General features: G+C 45.0%; 1 long non-coding RNA gene across 1 annotated transcript in view; it reads left to right on the forward strand.

The window, feature by feature from the left end:
- LOC141154313 (uncharacterized) overlaps window positions 1–24,532 on the forward strand; it is a 119,279-nt gene that overhangs the window by 10,481 nt on the left and 84,266 nt on the right. The window contains exon 2 of the long non-coding RNA XR_012247423.1: window positions 15,708–15,755. This is a non-coding gene — a long non-coding RNA (uncharacterized lncRNA). The remainder of the gene's footprint in view (window positions 1–15,707; window positions 15,756–24,532) is intronic.

A 24,532-nucleotide genomic window follows, 5' to 3' on the forward strand; every position in this document is an offset into this window, starting at 1 on the left:
AAAAAAATGCAGCAAAACCTGCAGATTTGACGCAGCTGATTTTCTGCCAGAGATCAGTTTTGCTGCAGATTTCTGACAGAAAAAAAAAAAAACACAACATGTGGGAACATAGCCTAAGGGTATGTTCCCAGTGTTTGTTCAGGCTTTCACGCAACTGAATTTCTGCATGAATCCCACACCTCAGCTCACTTGCATTTTTTATGTGTTTTTGACGCTTGCATTTTTGTCTCTTTTTGGTATGTTAGATTAGATGTGCAAAGATATAGATAGATAGATAGATAGACAGATAAATATGAGGTAGATAGAAAGATATCTGTGAGATATATAATTAGTGCCTTGGGTGTAGTTTAATGTACATGTATTAACCAAATAAACAAATGAAAAAAATGATGTGGATTCCCCCTTATTTTTGATAACCAGCCAAGGTAAAGCAGACAGCTGTGAGCTGGTATTATCAGGCTGGGAAGGTTTCTAGTTATTAACCCTTTCCAGCCTAAAAATACAAGCCCGCAGATGCCCCATAATTGGCGCATCACATTAGATGCGCCAATTCTGGCGTTTTGCCCTTTTCATCCCGATCGCCCTGGTGCAATGGCAATCGGGGTAATGACAGCTTGGGTTGATGGCAGATGTGATTTTTGACAAATCACAGCTGTCATCAAGCCCTGAGGTTAGTAATGGAGAGGTGTCTATCAGATACCCCCATTACTATCCCAATAATAAAAAATAAAAACACACACAAAAATCAAAAATACACTTAATTTGAATAAAGACTCCCCCCCCCCCCCCCAAATATCCCTCGTTCACTAATTTATTGAATTAAAAAAAAAAAAATCCCATGCAGGTCCAAAGTATTCCACTGAATCTGAAGCAGCCCATAAAAGGATACCTGAAAAACATAAAAAGACAGCAACAAACACAAGAGACAGTCCCTTGCTCACCAATTTATTATCCTTTTTTCAGTCTCGCTGACTGTAGCCGGAACAAGCGACGACTATGAGCACTGTCGTGAGTATCCAGTGCCTGTGAATAGCAGTCACATTACTGCTATTCACAGTCACCGGAGACAAATTTGGAGCATGTGGACTACGGCGGAGCATCGTGGGAACATTTTGGCTAATAAATTGGTGAACAAGGGACTGTCTCTTGTGTTTATTGCTGTCTTTTTATGTTTTTCAGTTTTTTGTTTTTTTTTTCTGTGTGTTTTTAATTTTTTATTGCCGGGTTAGTAATGTGGGTGTCTGATAGACACCTCTCCATTACTAACCCCAGGACTTGATGGAAGATGTGATTTTTGACAAATTACAGCTGTCATCAACCCCAACTACCATTATCCGATTGCCACCACTCCAGGGTATTCGGGAAGAGCCGGGCAAAGCACTAGAATTGGCGCATCGTATGTGATGTGCCAATTCTGGGGCGGAAGTGGGCTGATATTTTTAGGCTGGAAAGGGCCCAATAACCAGAGACCTTCCCAGCCTGATAATATAAGCCTGCAGTTATCTGCTTTACCTTGGCTGGTTATCAAAAATAGGCAGAATTCACGTCATTTTTTTAAATGATTTATTTATTAGGTTAAATGTGCTTTTTTTTAACTGCAGATTTCCCGCATATAATGCAAGTCTATGTGGAAATTCCGCACAGAAAACTAAGCATTCCTGCAAGAGAAATTGACATGCTGCGGCTCGGAAACCTGCACCGCAGGTGATTTTACGCTACGTTAAAAAGAAGCAGAGTGGGCATGGGATTTCTATTAATTTCATCCACTGTGCTTGTACTGTACAGCGCAAAACACAGCAAAAATACGCTGCTTCCAGAACGCTTGTATTACTGATTGTGGGCACGCAGCCTAATATTGCGAGAAATGTGTACTTCATAGCTAATTGCAGGCATACCCCCACATGCCTAGGATGAATGAGGGGAAGGTTTCCCAAAAATGTGATAAGGTGGCAAGCTGTGAAAGCTACTTTCATACTGATTACCACATACAATTTGCTAATGTCGGGACATGAACATAAGGTGAATAGACTAGATTAATACATCTTGCACTTTACTGCTGGAATTTTTGCACACATGCTGATATGAAGAAAAAAATATCGCATAAGGACCGAGTTTGTGTAATTTTTTTTCTATTCCCTTGTAAATAAAAAGGCAACACAACACATTTGGGCGTACCGCATAATGCAAAGAATACGGCACTGTTATTTTTACTTTTCGATCTGGCTTAAGGCCCAGTTTTTTTTCAGCTGATGGTTGATCACTTGGTTGGGACTTACCAAAAAATTTGTAACTTATCGGAGAAGACTGACCCTTCATCCCATCCCACCCCTTACCCGCTTTATTATAAGGATACAAGAAGAGTCCGAGCATGTCCTTGGAATGTGAAGATATGAATGGGACGTGCTCTTAGTTGTGAAGTCCTTTCTTATCCCGCAGCTTTTCATCCTGTGTAGTGACCTGTTTATTTTTGTAACTGTCTGAATGTCAGATTTAGTGATGAATTCTTTAAAATCCCCCGACTTCCTGTTGTGACTCCATTGTTACTGTAAGCACATGTAGCCCCTTCCTCTGACGTGACACGTTACATGGCTACAGGAGAGAACGATGACACCGTCAATAAGTTTGTGACTTTTACACATTTGTCTTCCTTTCCTAAGTTATATAGACACGCAATGTATAAAAGTTATATACATAACTAATTCTTAGAGGGGATTCTCTGTTTTGGTCAAAACATACTGTTTAGTAGGATCCCTGGACAGTAAACTGATCACAAAGTATCCCCTTGCTCAAATTGCATCCAAAAATCTCAAGTTTGTGCCTTGCATCAGCTTAATTGTGCATTTTAAACCTTTTTTACGCCTCACTCTACAGGGTCTACAGAGGGTAGCACGCTGAGCCCGCATCATTTCCCACACATGATGGCTGATTTAATCGGCCATCACGTGCCTTCTAACAGCCCGTGGCTGTTAATCTGTTAAATGCCGCTGTCAATCTCTGACAGCGGCATTTAACACGTGTTGGCAGGGAGCGCGTCCTTCCATGCGCCTATCTGCACGCGTGTGATGTGATCGCGGAGTGCCGATGGGTTGCCATAACAGCCAGGTGTCTGCTGATGACCCCTGTGTCTGTCATTACGATCCTCCTGTGAAAGCCAGCCCGTGGCCACCGTTCAAAGGAGATCGCGATTTTAGCTATTCATAGCAGTGCTGAAGCCCTGCTATGTATAGCACAAGTGATTAGACGATCACAGCTTCAAGCCCCCTAAGGAGATAGGAGTGTTGTCAGTGTTAGACAACCAACTCACCTTATCATTGGTTGTTTGCACCCTTATATTTTTTACCTCTGTCATTTTTCGATTTGTGAATTATGGTCTGAAAAACTTCAATTTTTGCACCTCATGACACAATGTATTTTAAGCAAACACGTGGGCTTGTGTGTGTGCACTGCGCTATATGTTGTAGTGCGGCGGTGTTCACACTATGCGGTAATGAGGCAGTGGCCCAGTAAAGTTCAACTTTAATAAAATAGTAACGTAGGTTGAATAAAGACCTAGGTCCATCAAGTTCAACCTTTCTCCCCCAATTGTACTCCCCATACCAACACTACACTAACTTACTGGAACTAGGTCTCACAAATGAATTACTGTTACGGATCTGGGTGGTGGAACCTCTGTGCTGCGGTGCAAGGAGGGACCCAGAGGGGCGTAACTAAGTATCAACTCGGACCGACCTAGGTCATACGGCGGCTAACGACTCCGTGACCAGGGAGGGACCGAGCAGAGGGACCAGGTGCTACTCTGGGGACGACCTTGTAAGAGAGCAGGTGACTCCCACGGGTCAAATGGCTGGGATTGACCGATACTGTAGATGGGCACAGCAGGCAGGCTGACGAGAGATCCGGGCAGATGAACTGGCAGAGACAGGAGGCGACAGGCGGGAGCCTCTAGGTAGGCTGTCAGGTGGTCACGGCAAGTGACAGGCAGGAGCCTCTAGGTAGGCTGTCAGGTGGTCACGGCAAGTGACAGGCGGGAGCCTCTAGGTAGGCTGTCTGGTGGTCACTGCAAGTGACGGGCAGGAGCCTCCAGGTAGGCAGACAGGTGGTCACAGCAAGTGACGGGCAGGAGCCTCCAGGTAGACTGACAGGTAACAGGCAGGTGCTTCCAGGTAAGCAGGCGGGCAAAACCCATAGACAGACTGGCGGACTGATCGGAAGACAGACTGTCAGGCTGGAGAGTAGTCAGGCTGGCGGACTGGACTGATAGTCAGGCTGGCGGGCAGGACTAGTAGTCCGGCTAGCAGCGGGACCTGAGGGCTGAAGCAGAGTTAAGAACACTGTGCATCAACTATTGCTTGCTCGGGCACCTCCATATTGGAGGAGGTGCTTTATATATGGGAGGACCTCCGGCAATTGGCCGGGGACTCCTTAGGGCGGCGCGCGCGGCCCCTTTAAGAGGGAGGGAGCGCGCGCGCCCTAAGCACAGTGCCCGGGAAGCTGCGCGCTCCGGCAGAAGCAGGAAGAGGAGCGCTGGAGGACGCCGGGCGGGGAGCGCGGCGGTGAGAGGGACGGCGTCTCTGCCTGGCAGGGGGCAGAGACGCCGATGCTACAGTACCCCCCCCCCCTTTACGCCCCCTCTTTTTTAGGCCAGAAAGAAATTTTTCAAGGAGAAGCGGGGCATGAGTGTTCTCCCTGGGTTCCCAAGTTCTCTCCTCTGGGCCAAACCCCTTCCAATCCACCAGAAAGAAGGTTTTTCCTCTTACCCTCTTGGTGGCCAGAATGTTCTCTACCTCAAAAACGTCCTCAGCGGAAACCGGAGCAGGGGGTGTACCTGGACTGTTGGAAAAAGAATTAAACACAACTGGTTTGAGAAGAGATACGTGGAAGGAGTTGGGAATCCGTAAGGTGGCTGGGAGTTTTAACTTGTAGGCCACTGGGTTGATTTGTTTGAGGACTTCAAATGGACCGATGAACCGAGGACCCAACTTGTAGGAGGGTATTTTGAGCCGAACATGTTTGGAGGAGAGCCAAACCTTGTCTCACGGACGAAATTGAGGCGGATCCAGACGTCTCTTGTCAGCATATCTCTTCATCCGCTCCGAGGACTGAAGAAGTGCGGACCTAGTATTTTCCCAAATGGTGGAAAATTCGCTGACCAGAGACTCCGCGGCAGGGTTGTCCACAGAAGCGGAGACGGGAAACGGAATCCGAGGATGTTGACCATAGACTACAAAGAACGGGGACTTGGAAGTCGATTCGCTCTCATGGTAGTTGTAGGAGAATTCGGCCCATGGTAGGAGATCCACCCAATCGGTATGGTGAGCATTAACAAAGTGCCGGAGGTAGCTGGTAAGGATCTGGTTGATACGCTCCACTTGGCCATTGGACTGTGGATGGTAAGCGGAGGAGAAATCCAGGGTGACATCCAGCAGTTTACACGTAGCTCTCCAGAAGCGTGAGGTGAATTGAACCCCTCGATCCAACACAATGTGGAGGGGTTGGCCATGGAGACGGAAGATGTGAAGGAAGAAGTCCTTAACCAGCTCAGATGCAGACGGGAGACCAGGCAGAGGGATGAAGTGGGCCATTTTAGAAAAGCGGTCGGCGGCCACCCAAATGACTGTACAGCCAGCAGAAACAGGGAGATCTGTAATAAAGTCCATAGCAATGTGTTGCCAAGAGGCAGGAGGTGACCGGCTGGAAGATGTCTGGGAACTTTGTTGCGGGCACAAGATGAACAGGCCGAGACGAAGTCTACCACATCCTTGCGCAGGGTAGGCCACCAGTAATGCTGGGTAATGAGCAGGAAAGTTTTCTTCTGACCGGCATGGCCGGCTAGTTTAGATGAATGACCCCAGTGAAGAACCTTCTCACGATCTGGTACTGCTACAAACGTGTTACCGGGTGGAAGACGAGTCAGATCCAAGGGGGCCACATTCATCACTTTGGAGGGGTCGATGATGTGCATAGGCTCCTCCTCTTGATCGGAGGACAGGAAGGATCGGGACAAGGCATCAGCTTTAATATTCTTGTCCGTCGGGCGGTAATGTAGGATAAAGTCAAAGCGAGCGAAGAACAAAGACCACCGGGCCTGACGCAGTTTGAGTCTTTGGGCTTTCTGGAGATATGCTAGGTTTTTGTGATCAGTATAGATGATCACCGGGTATAGAGCCCCTTCAAGCAGGTAACGTCACTCCTCCAGCGCCAATTTGATGGCTAGTAGTTCTCGGTCTCCTATGGAGTAGTTGCGCTCAGACGAGGAGAAGAGTTTGGAGAAGAAGCTGCAGGTTACCATTCTCCCAGATGAAGATTTTTGGGTGAGCACCGCTCCGGCTCCGGAGGAGGAAGCATCAACTTCCAGGAAGAACTATTTGTTGCAGTCCGGACGGTGCAGCACTGGGGCAGAGGAGAAGGCTTGCTTTAAGGAAAAGAAGGCCTCCTTGGCTTCGGGCGGCCATTCCTTGGGATTTACTCCCTTACGGGTGAGCGCAGAGATGGGAGCAGTCCGAGAAGAGAAGTGCGGGATGAAGAGACGGTAGTAGTTGGCGAAGCCCAGGAATCGCTGAATCGCCTTCAACCCCTCCGGACGGGGCCACTTTAAGACAGCAGAGAGCTTCTCGGGGTCCATTTGTAGACCTGTCTTGGAGATAATATAGCCCAGGAACGGAAGGTAGGTCTGCTCGAAGAGGCACTTCTCAAATTTAGCATAGAGGTGATTCTGCCTGAGCCTAAGCACGACCTGACGAACATCCCTCCGGTGTGTGGGAAGGTCCGGAGAGAAGACCAAGATGTAGTCCAGGTACACCACCACGCAGGAATATAGAAGGTCACGGAAGATGTCATTGACTAATTCTTGGAAGACGGCGGGAGCATTGCAGAGACCGAAGGGCATCACACGGTATTCATAGTGACCGTCCCGGGTATTGAACGCCGTCTTCCACTCGTCTCCTTGACGCATCCGTACCAGGTTATACGCCCCACGTAGATCCAGCTTGGAAAAGATCCTAGCGCCCTTAAGGTGGTCAAACAACTCTGAGATGAGCGGTAGGGGGTATTTGTTTTTGACCGTGATTTGGTTGAGGCCTCTATAGTCTATACAGGGGCGTAGTGAACTATCCTTCTTCTTGACGAAGAAGAATCCGGCTCCAGCCGGGGAGGTAGATTTCTGGATGAGTCCCCTAGCCAGGTTCTCCTTAATGTATTCCGACATGGCCCGGGTTTCGGCCGATGACAACGAGTAAATACGCCCACGGGGTGAAGTGGCACCGGGAACCAGGTTGATCGGGCAATCATATGGCCTATGAGGTGGCAGTGTCTCTGCTTCCTTTTTGTCAAAGACATCTGCATAGGACCAGTAAGGTGCCGGTAAACCGGGTAGTGTTAGAACCCTCCTGTTTGTTTTTGTTTCTATCTTGTGTTTTGCGGTCACGTGACCATCTTCCTATATATTCCAGCTCCGCCCTTCTGGCTTTGCTGGACTTCAGTGTTGTTTTGACTGTCTCTCTAGCCAGGTGCTTTTGTGCCTATCTTTCCCTAGTTTATGTTGCAGATCATAACAGTAAGTCCAGCCCAAACAAAAACCTTAAGGAAAGAAATCCGGGGATCAGTATGGTTTCTGTTCAAGATTTGGCTCAACGCCTGCAGGGATTGTCTCTGGAGGTGTCCGAGCTCCGGCAACACGTGAGTAGCTGTTCTGGAGCGCATTTTGTCGAACCCAAGGTAGGACTCCCTGATATTTTTTATGGTAAACAACAAGATTTTTTTTCCTTTAAAAATGCTTGTTTATTATATTTTCGTTTGAGACCAAGGTCCTCTGGGAATGAATCACAGCGCATTGGGTTTATGATGTCACTTTTGCGCAAGGAACCATAGGGGTGGGCCTTTTCTCTCCAACCTAGTGATCCGTGTTTTAGGTCATTTTGAGAATCTGGTGATGCCTTTTGGTCTTACCAATGCACCCGCGTTTTTTCAGAACCTTATTAATGACATCCTGAGACCTTTGATTGGTAAGAATGTGGTTGTGTATTTGAATGACATTCTGATTTATTCACCAGATCTAGAGTCCCATTGGCAGAGCATACGTGAGGTGTTGCAGTTATTGAGTGATAATTCACTTTTTGCTAAGCTGGAGAAATGTGAGTTCGCTGTGCAGAGAATTAATTTTTTGGGCTACATTATCTCCAGCGAGGGCTTTGAGATGGACCCGGTGAAGGTTCAGGCTGTGCAGGAATGGCCTAGGCCTATTGGTTTGAAATCGATACAGAGATTTTTGGGTTTCACCAATTATTACAGGAAATTCATTAAGAATTTTTCTATAATTGTTAAGCCGCTGACCGATCTCACCAGGAAAGGTGCGAATACGGTCCAGTGGACTACTGAGGCCATTGAAGCTTTTGTGTATCTCAAGGAGAGGTTCAGTTCTGCCCCTATCCTTATGCAGCCTGATGAGACCAAGCCTTTTTTGGTCGAGGTTGATGATTCTTCGGTGGGGGTCGGTGCAGTTTTGTCTCAGGAGAACAAGGATGGAGTACATCCCTGTGTTTTTTTTTTTTTTTTTTTTTTTAATTTCAGAAACCAAACTTGATTACGATGTTGGTAATCGGGAATTGCTGGCTATTAAACTCGCATTTGAACATTGGCGTCATTTCTTGGAAGATGCTAAATTTCCTATTCAGGTTTTCACAGATCATAAGAATTTGATCTATCTGGATGCTGCCAAACGCTTGAATGCCCGTCAAGCTAGGTGGGCACTTTTTTTTTCTCGGTTTAATTTTTCTGTTACCTATATCCCTGGTACTAAGAATGTTAAAGCCGATGCTTTATCTCGCAGCTTTTCTTCCATGGTTGGTACCGAGGAGGAGGAGAGCATTTTACAGGAAGGAGTTGTGGTAGCAGCATTGGACTCCGTTTTGGAAGATGGGATTCTGAAAGCCCAAGAGGATGCTCCATCTAACACTCCTCATGGGAGGTTGTTCGTGCCTAGAGTCTTTAGGAGAGATTTGTTTGTGGAGTGTCATGAGTCTCGGTTGGCAGGTCATCCAGGAATTTCGGAGACTAAGAGACTTATCAGTCGCAGTTTTTGGTGGCCTGGGTGGCAGAAGGAAGTCATCAAGTGGGTGCGTCAATGTACGGTGTGTGCTAGGTCAAAGGCTTCACATACCCCTGCTGCGGGGTTGCTTTGCCCTCTGGAGGTTCCTAGTGCGCCTTGGACGCATCTGGCAATGGATTTTATTACTGACCTTCCTGTGTCCGAGGGTTTCACTGTCATCTGGGTGGTCGTGGACCGTTTTAGCAAGATGTGTCATTTGGTTCCATTCATTAAACTACCCTGCGCTAAGACACTCGCTAAGGCGTTTGTTAAGGAAATTGTCAGGCTCCATCGCGTTCCCACCGACATTGTTTCTGATAGGGGACCTCAGTTTGTGGCTCGCTTTTGGCCTGCTTTTTGTGACAGGTTGGGAGTCCATTTGTCATTTTCGTCTGGTTATCATCCTGAGTCTAATGGACAGACTGAAAGAAAGAACCAGGATGTTGAACAGTTTTTGCGTTGTTTTGTGGCAGACAATCAAGAGGGGTGGTCTGAGTTTCTGCCACTCGCAGAATTTGCTCTTAACAACCATACATCCTCCTCTGCTGGGTGTTCTCATTTTTTTTGTTGTACTGGGAGACATCCGTCTTTTGGTTCGTTCTCCAAATTGGGGTCGGCTGTGCCGGAGGAGGAGAATTTTTCCGGTGATTTGTAGAGAGTTTGGACTAATGTACGTTGTAACCTTCAAGAGGCTAACAAAAAGTCCAAGAAGTATTTTAACAGGAAACGTCAAGAGGTTTTGTTTACTGTGGGTGACATGGTTTGGTTGTCCTCAAAGAATCTGCGGTTGAGGATTCCCTCTAAAAAATTGGGTCCGAAGTTTGTGGGGCCATTTAAGGTGCTTCAGGTGGTTAACCAGTCTGCTGTTAGGTTGGAGGTTCCCACCTCCTGGAAGATTAATCCTGTTTCATGTTTCCTTGTTGAAAAAGGCTGATGTATCGGATAGGGAGGCCACTGTCACAGTTCCTCCGGTGGTGGAAGACTGCGAATATGAAATTTCTCGTATCCTGAATTCCAGAAGGCATAGAGGGAGATTGCAGTATCTCGTCGCTTGGAAAGGTTTCGGTCCCGAGGATAACTCCTGGGTAAAGGCGGATGATGTCTCTGCCCCTAGACTTGTCAGAGCTTTCTACAGGAGATTTCCGGATAGGCCTGGGCCTGGAGGATCCGGAGGATCCTCATAAAAGAGGGGGTAGTGTTAGAACCCTCCTGTTTGTTTTTGTTTCTGTCTTGTGTTTTGCAGTCACGTGACCATCTTCCTATATATTCCAGCTCCGCCCTTCTGGCTTTGCTGGACTTCAGTGTTGTTTTGACTGTCTCTCTAGCCAGGTGCTTTTGTGCCCATCTTTCCCTAGTTTATGTTGCAGATCATAACAGGTAGATTAGCTGGGGTGGGTGGCGGACGAACCGGGTGGACCGGGACCAGGCAGGCCTTATGGCAATCCTGCCCCCAACGGAGAACTTCACCGGATTGCCAATTCAGCACGGGTTCATGTCTCTGAAGCCAGGGTAGACCTAGCAATTGGGAGTGAGAGAGACCGGAAAGCACATGGAAGGAGATCCTCTCAGAGTGCAGCATTCCCACCTGCAGGGTTATAGGTTCTGTGACGAGCAGGATGGTCACCGGAAGGAGTCTTCCATCCATGGAGGCGACTGCCAATGGTTCAGCCAGAAGTTTGGTGGGAATGTGATATTTCTCTATCAGGGACTGGGAAATGAGATTCCCAGCAGCTCCGAAATCCAGGTATGCAACTTCAAAGTAGCGGTTCTCTCCCCAGGAGATAGAGACGGTTAAAGTCAAGGACGGAGAGGATTTACTTTTGCCTAGGACGACCTCTTCGAGCGGTCCTAGACTCTGGAGTTTCCTGGCTTCATCGGGCAGGAACGGATCAGGTGCTCCTTACTACCACAGTAGAAACAGCTCCCCTCGGCTCGGCGTGTCTCTTGGCGAGATTCGACCATCTTGGTCTGGTCGATCTGCATAGGTTCGGGCGAGCGTGCCTGGGAAATTGCTGATTGGGAAGCCGGTCTTTGGAAAACAGGAGCAAGACGAGGAAATCCTCTCTCCCGGGTAGACTCCTTAGCACATTCTAGGAAACGAATGTCAATCCGGGTTGCTAGTGACACCAGGTCTTCCAGGGAGGTAGGAATGTCCCGGCCGGCTAACTCGTCCTTAATCCGACCAGAAAGACCCTCCCAGAAGATGGCCACCAGGGCCTCGTTGTCCCAGGCAAGCTCAGAAGCGAGGGTGCGGAACCGTATGGCATATTGGCCCACGGTGAGACTCCCTTGGCGGAGACGTAGCAGTGAGGAGGCAGAAGAGGATTTTCGTCCTGGTTCATCGAAGACTTTCCCGAAAGCAGCGAGGAAAGATGATAGATCAGACACCAGGGGATCCCCTCTCTCCCACAGGGGATTTAGCCATGCCAGTGCTTTTCCAGTGAGATGGGACATGATGAATGCCACCTTGGCCCGGTCGGAGATGAACTGGTGTGCCAAGAGTTCAAAGTGCAGGGTGCACTGGTTTATGAAACCTCGAGCTAAAGCGCGGTTGCCAGCAAAACGTGGAGGTGCCGAGAGCCGGGGCCCATAGCCGTACGTCATATTAGGACTGGATTGCGGTGCCGTGGAAGCAGGCGCTGCTTGACCAGAGACTGACACAGACGGGTCGGACAATGCGCCTAGGCGAGAGTTAACAGACCGCAGAAAGGACAGGACCAACTCCTGTTGAACTCTCTGACGTAAGACCTCCTGGTGCAGGTCGGAGAATGCGGGGGTCTGGGGGCCACCGGGTTCCATGGCCCGAGCAAACTGTTACGGATCCGGGTGGTGGAACCTCTGTGCTGCGGTGCAAGGAGGGACCCAGAGGGGCGTAACTAAGTATCAACTCTGATCGACCTAGGTCGTACGGCGGCTAACGACTCCGTGATCAGGGAGGGGCCGAGCAGAGGGACCAGGTGCTACTCTGGGGACGACCTTGTAAGAGAGCAAGTGATTCCCACTGGTCAGATGGCTGGGACTGACCGATACTGCAGATGGGCACAGCAGGCAGGCTGACGAGAGATCCGGGCAGATGAACTGGCAGAGACAGCAGGCGACAGGCGGGAGCCTCTAGGTAGGCTGTCAGGTGGTCACGGCAAGTGATGGGAAGGAGCCTCCAGGTAGGCTGTCAGGTGGTCACGGCAAGTGACAGGCGGTAGCCTCTAGGTAGGCTGTCTGGTGGTCACGGCAAGTGACGAGCAGGAACCTCCATGTAGGCTGACCGGTAACAGGCAGGTGCTTCCAGGTAAGCAGGCGGGCAAAGCCCATAGACAGACTGGCGGACTGATCGGAAGACAGACTGTCGGGCTGGAGAGTAGTCAGGCTGGCGGACTGGACTGATAGTCAGGCTGGCGGGCAGGACTAGTAGTCCGGCTAGCAGCGGGACCTGAGGGCTGAAGCAGAGTTAAAAACACTGTGCATCAACTATTGCTCTGGCACCTCCATATTGGAGGAGGTGCTTTATATATGGGAGGACCTCCGGCAATTGGCCGGGGACTCCTTAGGGCGGCGCGCGCGGCCCCTTTAAGAGGGAGGGAGCGCGCGCGCCCTAAGCACAGTGCCCGGGAAGCTGCGCGGGCCGGCAGAAGCAGGAAGAGGAGCGCTGGAGGACGCCGGGCGGGGAGCGCGGCGGTGAGAGGGACGGCGTCTCTGCCTGGCAGGGGGCAGAGACGCCGATGCTACAATTACCATTTATTATTATTATTATTATTATTATTATTATTACTGCACTATTACAATTACAAATAAACCAGTTTATATTTTTAATTCGTTTTATTTTTGTATTACTGTTATGGTATTACTAAAATCCCTGTACCTAAATCTGTTAATCCCGAAGAAGGCAAAAACCCCAGGATACATTCAGCCAACTTAAATGTCTTTATTTTCCAAAAACACACAAAGTAAAGGTAAACGGTATCCTCCGGATCGCAGCCGGGTCGTAACATAGTCCATCTTCAAACCCGTTACTGTGGGCGACTGCACAGCCATGTTGCACTGAGGTGCGCCAGGAGTTTTGCTTTCCTTAGCTCTGTGTTTGCTTCACACAGGCCTATGTTGCAGAGCCTCCTGCTCTGCAGCTTGCAGAAACCACAGACCCACCCAAACCTTTGCTGCGGGTATTTAAATAGAATCTGTGGACATGAGCCACATGCAAGACCCGAGCTGGAAGGAGTGAACCGCCCCACTGCCATCCCAAAAATAAAAGCCCATGCCTGGTTTCCTTAAATCCGATTTGGTCAAAATAGCTTGACTAATTCAAAGCTTACTTTTATTTTGCACTGCAACCACAGCCGTGCCTGTGATTGCAATGCACTCCAGTGGGTTCAATAGTTCTCTATGCTCATCCTAGAGAATACATACCGACCCTCACATATGATCCCCCTCACTGCCTCACATTGTATAGGGACTTTTTTTTTCTCACCTGCAACATTAATGAGAAGTATATACAACACCTTTCTTTACCTTAATTTGTTTTCAGGAATAGCTTCTTTGTGAATAAAGTTCATGTGGTGATTTGATCGCAATACGGTGATCGTTCAACTTTATTTATACTATAAAAGCACTGTTGCGCCGGCGCACTATACTTGTATGTCCCCGTCTGATGCCACAGTACTCATCAACATTTCGTTATACACCCATGCACCGTGGAACTTATGCATTTTCATTTGTGTTTTCTTTTTGTCTTTGCTTACATCATGCATACGTAGTATGGCGTTCAAATAAGCTCCAGCACATGTGCGTTAGATTTGGTATGAAGCGTGCTGATTCAGATTCCATTGCGCACATGCATTTACTTGTATCATCTGGTGACGCTTGTGCGATGTATAGATTTTCATTGAGTGTGTAATATTCGCTGAATGTCAGATTTTTTGTGTCTCAGTACACATGCATTACTTCATGGATGATGAATGCAGGAGTCCCTCCCGGTAAGCCGCTCACCTGCTTCATATGAGGACTAATTAGATTACTATATATACTTGGACATAACCTGAAGGGTTAATAAAGTTCTTGAATGTGGGTATTTTCTGTCATAAAGGCCCCTCAAAGTGACGTTAAATGTGATGTGGTCCCTAAAAAAATGGTTTTGTAAATTTTGTTGGAAAAAATGAAAAATCGCTTGTCAACTTTTAACCCTTATAGCTCCCTAATAATAAAAAAAAACTATGTTGTGTGACATATCTCACTGATTTAAGAGCATAAAAATTCACATTTTGAAAATTGCTAAATTTTCGCCAAATTTCCTTTTTTTTCACAAATAAGCGCAAGTGATATCGAATAAATTTTACCACAATCATGAAGTACAATATGTCACGAAAATACAATCTCAGAATCAGGGGAATCCGTTGAAGCGTTCCAGAGTAATTACCTCATAAAGTGACAGTGGTCAGAATTGTAAAAATTGGCCCGGTCATTAATGTGCAAACCAAACTCGGGGGTAAAGGGGTTAAGGTCTGGTGGTTGGGCTGGCCACTTAACATCAATATTGTTGGTCTGGAACCAGGATGTTGCCCGCTTGCTGGTGTGTTTGGGTCGTTGTTTTTCTGAAACTCCTATTTTAAGGGCATTTCTTCTTCAGCATACAGCAACATGACCTCTTTCAGTATTTTGATGTATTCAAACTGGTCCATGGTGCCTGGTATGTGAAAAATGGGCCCAACTCTACAGTATGGGAAATCTCACCAAACCATTATGCTTGCACCTCCCATGTTTTACAGTCTTCACAGTGTACTGTGGCTTGAATTCAGTGTTTATGGGTCGTCTCACAAACTGACCCAATAAGAACAATCTTGCTCTCATCTGTCCATAGCATGTGTCACACTTCTCTTTAGGCCGGTCAATATGTTCTTTGGCGAACTGTAACTTTTCAACATGTCTTTTTTCAGCAATGGTACTGTACGAGGTTTTCTTGCAAATTGTTTAGCTTCATGTAGGCGTCTTCTGATGTTTGCTGGGCTCACGGGTAACTGAAGATCTTCTTTGATCTCCCTTGAGCTGATCATTGAATGCTTCTTTGCCATTTTTGTGATTTCATGATTTATGCAGATGGTAGTATTTCTATTCAGACCACAAGTTTGGGGTTTTGTTTGCCATTTTAAAGCATTGGAAATCTTTTTAGCTCAGCAGCCAATTATTTTCTACACTTCTTTATATGTTTTCCTCTCTCCAATCAACTACTTGATCAAAGTTCTTTCTCCTTCGGTACAATGTCTGGAACAACCCATTTTACTCACTAAGCAAGGGCTAAAACCAGCATTTGTTGCCCTCCTTCAAGGGCCATAATTGACACCTGTTTCTTCTCAGAATGAGTGACCTCACTAATTGAACTCCGCACTGCTATTAATTAGAACAACCCCTTTTCATTAAATGAGTCAATTACACCCAATTAGCAGCGTGCATGTCAAGATTGTTGATTCTGTTGGTTGCCCATTACCTAGTCATGAATTTTTTTCCAATGGTGTATGATCTTTTCTGCCAAAAACAGTAATTAGACACATTAGTGATGTTAAACTGCTATTATTTTGCACGTAACTGTAAAGCGGGACAAGACGAATTTTGCTCAGACATTTGTCATATTTCTCTGCAGGTGGTGGAACATACAGGCAGCAGTGAGCACACGAGTGCTCCTCCCAGGGTAGGAGGTCAATTTATTTACTATTACTTGTAGTGTTACAATAAAATACAGCTCCATTGATCACATTTTCAATATTGCTTCTTCTAGAGTGCAAATAAACCAGTGATGGCCCTGAAGTCAGGATTATGGACAGTCAATAGACACAATCTAATGATCAGTAATCTGCTGTCTGGGATCATGAACTCCTAGCACCTTTTTCAAGTATTAATCAGTAGTTTCCTCTACTGATTAGGTCCTTTTATGAGTGAAGGCCACTATGTATAGGATTACATAATATTATAGTATCATCAGCATTTCTGGAATTTATCTTTTCTAAGCCTCCGCTTTTATATGGGTTCACGGGGATTGAGAGCATTTGTAAGCAGCATAAAAAGAGGAAACTTTTCCATGACATGTTATGAGGGTCCGACCATCACTTCGATGAATGTTTCCAAATTTTCCTCAGGAAAAAAATGGCACTACTAGAATTAGGTATTGACTGATATCTAGATTAGACTTTTTTTTTTACAGCTTTTTTTTTTCCCCGAAACTATAAAAAACCCTTTAATGGGTTATTGTATTGTGGAATCTGCACAATTCAGCCTCCAGTTCTGTGCTGTGTGAATGCATTGTAAGCATTAATATGACGAGCCCATTACTAAAATAAAATCTAAGGGTGAAAATTAATGTGCACGCCTGAAGACCATTTTCAAGAATAATATCATAAGGGTCAATTTTAGTGAAAATATTCTGTAAGGATCTGTGCGCCATATGGCAGTGTCAATATTCTTAGACTAGTGAAAAATTTTTTGGGAAAGAGGAGATGCTAACTAATAGTGATCACCAAAATGATCAAGAAATAAATAAATAGATAGTGATCAATAGCAATATCAATCTATGAAAATATGTCAATTTATTAAATACAAATGTTTCCTGACACATATACATGTAGTAACAAACTAACAAACATATAAAACACCATAAAATAGTGGAAAAACACCACTGTCTAAGGAGCCAGCTGATACATTATAATAGAATCACGTATATAATGATACAACAAATACTATATATGATAATTCAATGAATGAAGAAATACAGAGCGCACAGGCTCAGTGCAATATCTGTGATGGTCAATGATGCCTAGACCCTGCAATGCACTAGTTAAATAACAGGGTAAATGTGTAAAGGCAAGTGAAGCACATATAAGGCTGAAAAAGCAGAGTATGGCAAAAGGCAGTACCTGTTTCCCCACACTGAATGGTGCCCCCACAAGGATAAATGCACTAGTTAAATAACAGGGTAAATGTGTAAAGGCAAGTGAAGCACATAAAAGGCTGAAAAAGCAGAGTATGGCAAAAGGCAGTACCTGTTTCCCCACACTGAATGGTGCCCCCACAAGGATAAAAGTACGATCCTAATGGATAACCAAATAGGTCCCTATAGCTAACATAAGCTAATGACCACAGCGGAACATAAAGCACTAAATAAGGGGATGATACCAGAAAGTGAGAGCCTGTGCTGAAAAAAATATAATAAGAACAGCTGGCGCCGCTGAGCCCAACGCGTGTCGCCACTCACGGTGGCTTCATTAGGGGCATAATATAAACTTATTATATTTTTTTCAGCACAGGCTCTCACTTTCTGGTATCATCCCCTTATTTAGTGCTTTATGTTCCGCTGTGGTCATTAGCTTATGTTAGCTATAGGGACCTATTTGGTTATCCATTAGGATCGTACTTTTATCCTTGTGGGGGCACCATTCAGTGTGGGGAAACAGGTACTGTTTTTTGCTATACTCTGCTTTTTCAGCCTTTTATGTGCTTCACTTGCCTTTACACATTTACCCTGTTATTTAACTAGTGCATTTATCCTTGTGGGGGCACCATTCAGTGTGGGGAAACAGGTACTGCCTTTTGCCATACTCTGCTTTTTCAGCCTTATATGTGCTTCACTTGCCTTTACACATTTACCCTGTTATTTAACTAGTGCATTGCAGGGTCTAGGCATCATTGACCATCACAGATATTGCACTGAGCCTGTGCGCTCTGTATTTCTTCATTCATTGAATTATCATATATAGTATTTGTTGTATCATTATATACGTGATTCTATTATAATGTATCAGCTGGCTCCTTAGACAGTGGTGTTTTTCCACTATTTTATGGTGTTTTATATGTTTGTTAGTTTGTTACTACATGTATATGTGTCAGGAAACATTTGTATTTAATAAATTGAAATATTTTCATAGATTGATATTGCTATTGATCACTATCTATTTATTTATTTCTTGATCATTTTGGTGATCACTATTAGTTAGCATCTCCTCTTTCCCAAAAATTTTTTCACTTGTTAGTTCATGAGATGCTGCAGGTAGATCCCCTTTATTAGATGGTGCCCTCCTCATTTATGGTAATATTCTTAGACTATGCAGTATGTAATTTCTAATTATGATCCGGAATTTTTGGATAAACTAAGACTTGTCTGTAAGGATACGTCCTAAAGAGATGTGCTCACATAATTCTGCCTCTGCAGTAATCTGATGCACTGTCTATAGGCATTTTATAGAGGACCCTGTACTACTTATGCTATTTGTAGCTGGAACCAATTAAGTTTGTCGTCCGGATGATTGCTCTCATACATTGTATTCAGGAGATCAGCGGCAATATATTGTATTACAAGACACTGGAAAAGCTGCCATTGACCCGTTTTGGGCAGTGGTGTAACTCAAAGCTCATAGGTGCTAATACAGGGCACCCAAATATCATCAGTCATTAATAGTATGTCTTTTCATATGTGCTAAAGGGATCTTTTGGGCCCCTGACTCGGGAGCATTGTCAGTAGTTGCCTGTCATGGCGCATGTACATTCAGGATTACTATGAGACATGTGCACGATGCCTTCGGGTCGCTCAGTCTCTGTCAGGTAGTAAGCGGCATCGGAGAACCCCCTTTAATTTGGAATGGCATCATGTACTGCCTCATTAGTCCTGTGGAGGCACTTATATACTACATGCCTACTGCAACCACCCCTCCCCCACCCTCCATACAGATTAAGGCCCTGTCACACATAACGAGATAGCTAGCGAGATCGCTAGCGAGATCATTATTGCGTCATGGTTTTGGGATCGCTGGGGAGATGTCAAACATGCAGAACTTTCCAACGATCTCGGCCGCCCCAGCGATCTAACCAACGATCTCGGCGGTCGTTGGGACGCTTTCACACAGCAGCTATTTCAACGATCCACACCTTGATAGGAACTGTACTGTGTCAGAAAGGCGTGCATAAAATTACTTCTCCGCGTCCCCCTCATCTCCAATTGGTGGGCGCTACTACGTTCTGATTGGGTGGCCTTGGTTTAACACTGCGCCTCCGGTCAGATGGGATCTCTACATTAAAAATGGAAACTCATTTGAGACCCTAAACAATACCCACCTCGCTAAAGATGCCTGATTTCTTCAAAGTGGAGTCACAGCCAGAGAACGCTGGTGGGATCTGAAAAAACAAGGACGCAGTAGCGACCACCAATCGGGGACGAGGAGCGCAGAAAAGTCCAATTTATGCACGCCTACGTGTCTCAGTTCTGAATCGCTAACGAGGTCGTTGATAAGGTGTCAAATACAGCGATGCACACTGCCCAGCGGGAGAGCAACGACCCAGGAATGGTCCAGGAAGCTTTGTAACGATCAGCGATCTCACAGCAGGGACCTGATCGTTGCTGCCTGTCAGACATAACGAGATCGCTAGCGAGATCGCTATTGCGTCACCAAAACCGTGACTCATTAGCGATCTCGCTAGCGATCTCGTTATGTGTGACGGGGCCTTTACAGCCGATCACTGGGGGTCCCCAGCGTCCTGTGATTGGCGAGTCCTTGTGTGGAGCCACAAGGTTTAGCACTTTATCCCCTTAAACTATATTGAACCTGGATTATAACTAATGTATGACTTTGTCTGCCATTTACTTTTATGGGTGCCAATTATCCATTTAATCCTTGATGTTGGAGTAAAGGTCGCTTCTCATCAGGCCAGCAAGTGATACAAAACTTCCTTCACATCTTACCCAGAATTGATAACTTATCAGGGATCACAAAGAAAACAAACACAAGTCCTAAATATTGACAAAAAGGATCTCAAGTGTTTGCTTCCCAGCAGCCATCTGCCCCTGCACTTCTTACAATTGTGTGGTGTTTGCCTTTGTGTGGTGTTTGGTGTCATTACTGTAATCCCTCCACCCTCAAATGCCCAAAAAAGTGTACACAGTCAGTGACCCGGAAAATAATAGTGCTAGATTCTGAAAACAAATGGTAATGGACAGTAATAACGTTCTGTGCTCACAGAAGTTCTCGGCATCACATGTCCTTTCTATACAGGATAATGTTCTGCCAAAAACGATAATTTTTAAGCAGCTTAAAAATCATTTCACTCAACGAATGAGCGCTTTCCTTATTTGTCAGGTGATTGGTCGCTTGTCCACGCTGCCTGATCATTGGGAAACAAGCAAGGAATCTAGGTACACTCCTACCCAATAATAGAGCAATGTAAATGCACCCTAATAATGCTCATGGTAGTGCCCCACACTGTAATAGTGCCCCCTTTGTGACCTTTACACAGTAATAATGCTCCCTTTAACCACTTAATGACCACCAATATGTTTTTTTTTTTTTTTTACTGACCTGAGATATAAGAGAATAGCCTCCACTGACAGGTGACAATCCTATCGCTATCAGCTACAATCGGTGTTGGCACCAATCATGGCCGTTTAACTCCTTAGATGCTGCTGTCCATGATTACTACAGCATCTAGGTGGTCAACGGAGTGTGGGAGCTTCCTCTTTAACCCATCGGCACCCTGAGATCATGATTTTGTGGTCCTGAGGGTGCCATGGCAATTTACTGCAAAACAATGGCCTTAGAGTCTGCCGGCTATAGGAAGTTAGCAACATTTAGGTGTTAAAAATAACATTTTTCTTTCCTGTCATGCCACTTTATGTTCATTCCTGAAAAGCACCTAAAGGCTTAATAAACTACCCGAAAGCAGTTTTGAGTTTATTGAGAGGCACAGTTTTTATAATGCTATTAGCTATGTGTGTTGTTTTTTTGTTTTTTTTCACTTCAAATCTGAATAGGTCCCTAAAAAATAAATTTTGTAAACTTCCTTGAAAAAATTAAAAATTACTGCTACACTTTTAAAGCTTTTAACATCCTAACAAAATAAAAGTGCATTTTACAGATGGTGGTGATGTAAAGCAGACATGAGTGTAGAGTGTAATGTTATTTATTAACCCCTTCACCCCATGGGCGACTTTTTTGTTGTTGTTTTCCTCCCCTTCTTCCAAGAGCCATAACTTTTTTGTTTTTCAGTCAGTCTGGCCGTGTGAGGACTTGTTTTTTGCGGGACGAGTTGTATTTTTGATTGACACCATTGATTTTACTATATAGTGTACTGTAAAATGGGGAAAATAATTCCAAGTGCGATGAAACTGCAAAAAAAGTGCAATTCCACAATTGTCTTTATTTATTTATTTATTTACCATGTTCACTATATGGTAAAAATGACCTGACAATGTGATTCTGCAGGTCAGTAAGAGTATGCAGATACCAAACTGTGAAAATACGGGGTCTTCCATGGGTGTAACGCTACTCGGACAACACAGGGTGAGGGTAAAACAGCGTGGCATTACTTTATTGAACCACAAGCAGACCATAAACACACAGAACAGTCCCAGCACATACCCAAGATGGTACAACATTACACAGTCTCACCCCTCCTTTAACGCCCGCCTGGGATAGAACAGCTGCAACTTTGGCGACTTCCAGGGTCGACTATCTCAACCAGTGGCCCCCCGCTTCTGGCAGGCCCACACAGAGAGAAGGTAGCGGCAAGCTTGAGAAGGTAGCGGCAAGCTTAAGAAGCTAGCAGTCCATCGAGGTACAAGATCAGGAGATCCGAGGGTCCCAACCTGGCCTCTCCGAGAGTGTTCATGGGGCCAGATGACCGGCGGGTCACAATCTGGCTTCTCCGAATGTCTCCATGGGTTGCAGGCGACTGGTGGGTCCCTCCTGGCAACCCTAAACAACTTATCCAAGGGGCCTGGTGACTTCTTTGTCCCTACCCTGGTCTCCCCAAAAATGTATCCATGTCTCTCTGATGGTCAATGGAGCAGATCTGAATATTTCCAGTCAGAGCAGGTACCCTAAGGATAGAATAATTTAGAATACAAATCTGTGTCTCTTTGGGTAATGCCATGCAATCCATCTACTGTCCTGAAGGATGTCTCTCATTCTCCTTGTAAAGTCTTTCTCCCATCTGTTTCAAGTCTGACTGCTACAAAAAAACACATGTCCCTTCTGCTTCCCTGGGCTCAGCCTCCTGAATGGCAGAACTCCTCTCACCCTCCCTCCCCAAAGCTAAGTGTGCATTAGTGGAGGTTTCTTTCTCATGTCGACTGCATCACCTGGGTATACATGTGAGACTCCCTGTGGTGAAGGCTCTGCCGGATCTTCTATTCATCACACAAACAAACATGTATAGTTTTTTTTTTTTTTAATTTAATCGAGGGGAAAAAAATTCCAAAATTTCTATGACAAAAGTTTTTACATTTGTCACCAGTTTCCGAGACCCGTAGCGTTTCCATTTTCCAGGATCTGGGGCTGGATGATGGCTTATTTTCTTGCAACTTGATTTGACTACTTTATTGATTTAATTTTGGGGTAGATACGATGTTTTGATTGCCTCTTATTGCATTTTATTGCAATGTTGCGGCGATCAAAAAAACCATAATTTTGGCGTTCTGAATTTTTTTCTCGTTACGTCATTTACCAATCAGATTAATTTACTTTATATTTTGATAGATCAGACATTTCTGAACGCAGCGATACCAAATACGTATATTTTTAATTTCTTTTTTTTTTTTAATTGTTTTCTTTTTAATGGGGCAAAAGGGTGGTGATTAGAACTTGTGTTTTTTTTTTTATTTTCTCCATATTTTTTACACCTTTTTTTTTTTTCTACGGTGTTCAATAGTCCCCTTTAGAGACTTGAAGCTGCAATTATCCAATTGCCTATGCTATACATAGCAGGGCTTCAGCCCTGCTATGTGTGGCAAGAATCACGATGTATGAATGCCTGTTACGGGCCGGCGTTCCCAGAAGGGTCCTGATGACAGGCTCTTCTGCAGACCCCAGGCTGTGATGACAACCCATTGACGCCCCACGATCACATGACAGGGGCGCCAATGGGCGGGACACGCTGCTGACACATGTTAAATGCCGCTGTCAGTGATTGATAGCAGCATTTAACTGGTTAACAGCTGCGGGTGGATCTCGGATCGACCTGCAGCTGTTAGAGCCACTTGATGGCTGATTAAATTAGCCATCAAGTGCAGGGAAAGATGCAGACTCAGCACCACAGCCCGCATCAAAGGCAGGGACACGGCCAATGATGTAAATATATGTCATCAGTCACGGGGTTAACTATTTTGTGTGGTATGACTATCTGGGTTAAACGAATAATCATTCAAAGTTTGAAAATTGCCATTTTTTTTACATTTTTGTCTAATTTCTGATATTTTTATAGATAAACACAAAGATATTCTCCTAAACTTATCACTAACAAAGTACAATGTCTCACGAAAAAAAAACAATCTCAAAATCACTGAGATACTGTATATTGAAACATTCTAGAGTTATTACCACATAAAGTGACACTGGTAAGAATTGAAAAATTTGGCCTTGTCACAAAGGGGTTAAGGTAATAATGCCACCCTGAAAAAGTAATAGCTTTTAGGCTTAGTGCCCACAATGCAAAAATGAAGCAGAAATTTTCCTGAGCATTTCTGCATCTCCTTGGCAGAAAAACGCATGTGGTTTTTACTTGCGTTTTTGCATGCGTATTTGCCATGCGTTTTCTCAATGCATTGTATAGGCAAATACGCATGCAGAAACGCACAAGAATTGGTCATGTCCGTATTTTTTCCGCGAGTAAAATCTGCGCAGAAAAAATCCTGACCATGTGCACAGAACTTGCAGAATGTCATAGGAAGTCATGGGATAAGGTATGCAATGCATTTCTGGAGCGTTTACGCGCTGCAAATATGCACCAAAAACGCATCGTGGGCACACAGCCTTACTGCTCCCTTAAAGCAATATTGCTCCTCTGTAAAAAGTGATAATGCTCCATGATGACGTCTTAAAAAGTAATCATGACTGTGTAGTGTCTGACTACCCTTTGTGTAACCCTTTAAAAAAAAAAAAAAGTTTATATTCACCTAATCTGATTCTCCAAGTACCACAGCGACCGAGCTATATTCATCATTTATGTATTAGATCCTTAAGAAAACTATGGTAATAGTTTAGGAGGAAACAACATATGAAAATTCATGTACTTCCTTACAGAACTGTGTTAATTTCTCTCAGTAAAGTCTTCTTTACGTGCTGTTCTGTTCTGTCCATCAAGTGATTTACATTTTCTAGAGTGTCCTGAGAACAACAAGTGGCAGTGAAGCTTATTAACGGGCAGGTTTAGTTGCAATCTATAAAAGCAGATTGATCATTGAGGTTGGGTTCACATGTGGTGACCACGGGTCGGTATTGTAGCCTATATCCACTATGTGTAAATCTACATATTCCAGATTGTCAACATTTACCACCTTTCTAGAGGATAACAGATAAATATTAAATCAATGGGATCCCTCCTGATCACCAGACTGAGAACTCCCACACCCTATAAACATATATTTATACATGTATCATAAACTCAATATTCATCATAGGAAAACCCGGCAATTCAGACCTGAAGGACTAC

Source organism: Phyllobates terribilis, unplaced genomic scaffold, assembly GCF_046119375.1.
Source record: "Phyllobates terribilis strain yellow unplaced genomic scaffold, ASM4611937v1 Scaffold_7__3_contigs__length_470593459, whole genome shotgun sequence".
NCBI classification, from domain to species: Eukaryota; Metazoa; Chordata; class Amphibia; order Anura; family Dendrobatidae; genus Phyllobates; species Phyllobates terribilis.